We start from the raw sequence: 1,779 nt of genomic DNA, 5'->3' as shown, positions 1-1,779 counted from the left end.
CGCGGCTTCATAGACTGTGCCCACGAACTGGTGGACGCAAGAGAGCGTAATGAAGCCCGTTTCGAGAAGCAGGAAGCGGGTTGGACTGAAGTCAGGTCACCAAGAAGACGTTAACGAAGCCCGACCAGGCGGATTAGCCGCGGGGGAAATTTCGAAAAACGACCGAGCAAGGGGCCAGACGATAGGAGGCGGAGATCAGAAAGGCGCTGTTACGAGTGCAACCGCACAGGTCACATTGCGGCGCAATGTAAACTCACTAGGTGTTACAGTGCTAGTACGGAACAAGGGACAAGGTTGCCCGTGGCGAAGTTGGGTGGGACTGGTATGAGTTTTCACATCGACACAGGAAGCACTAATTCGGTAATTAGTCGGAGAGCGGCGGAAAAACTGGGACTTTGGATGGAACGGAAGAACTGCGGGTGTTCGATATCGACGGTTAATGGTAAATGTCGAACGCTGGGGGAGACGGTTCTCGACCTCAAAGAACTTACCGGATACGAGGCCCAAAACGTGATTCACATCATCCCTGAGTTGATGCCGGGGTACGACCTGATCGTCGGATGCGACGTGTTGGAGCGCGTGGGTCTTGCGATGAAAGTGCGGCAAAAAGATTGGAGATATCGACTAGGGAAACTACACTATACTATCACGACGGGGTTGACTGTGACACTGAGCTCGGTGCGGTTGACTGTGTTACAGAGTCCGTCGAAGACTTAGTACGGCGGAACAGTGACATTTTTTACTGCGAGGGCGAGTCGTTGCCGACCACGGGAAAAACGGTACACAGGATAAAACTGAAGGCGGAAATTCCGGTCTACGTGAAAAAAAATATAATTAATAAGGGATATTATAGGGGGACAATTAGACGATTTACTCAAACAGGGTATCATTAGACACAGTAACTCCCCTTTTAATAGTCCTCTGTGGGTGGTCGAGAAGAAGCAGTGCGGTCAGGGAGCCATAGGGAAAAGCTATCGGGTTGTGGTGGATTATTGGAAGCTAAATGAGGCGACTAAAGATGAGCGATACCCCCTTCCCCGAGTCGAGGATATCCTAGACCGTCTCGAGGGGGCGACTATCTTTAGCACTTTGGACCTGAAGAGTGGTTACCATCAGGTACGGATGGCCGAGGAGGATATCGCGAAAACGGCCTTTTCATGGGAACGAGGGCACTTTGAGTTCACCGTTCGGATTAAAAGGGGCCCCACTCACTTTTCAACGTCTTATGGACGAGATGCAACGGGGCTTGGGCGAATCCTATTCCCAGATTTACATGGACGACCTCATCGTATTCAGCAAAACCCCGCTGGAACACGTGCAACACCTCAAACGCGTTTTCAGTAGAATACGCGAATTCGGTCTGAAACTCTCCCGGGAAAAGTCTCAATTTGGGCTACGACAAATCAGGTTCCTAGGGCACGTAGTTTCAGAAAACGGGGTACAACCAGATCCAGAACGGGTTAATCCCATACAGGGAGCTCCGTTACCCAAGAACGCTCGCGGAATCAGACGGTTTTTGGGTATGGTGAACTATTATCGGAAATTCATACCGGGAATAGCAGAACTCACACAGCCGCTGACCGATATACTACGGAAAGGGCGACGATTCCATCTAGGACCGGATCAACTAACTAGCATTAAGAGGTGCCGGGAAGTCTTGACCTCGTGTCCACTGTTGGCGTTTCCCGACTTTAACAGAACGTTCAAAATCACTACGGACGCGAGCGAGGTTGCTATCGGAGCTGTTCTGTCCCAAAATTTCGACGCAGGCGAGAAACC

This window comes from Halyomorpha halys, unplaced genomic scaffold (assembly GCF_000696795.3).
Source record: "Halyomorpha halys isolate HHAL.00 unplaced genomic scaffold, Hhal_1.1 Scaffold421.1, whole genome shotgun sequence".
Lineage (NCBI taxonomy): Eukaryota > Metazoa > Arthropoda > Insecta > Hemiptera > Pentatomidae > Halyomorpha > Halyomorpha halys.
This window is presented reverse-complemented; position numbering follows the sequence as displayed.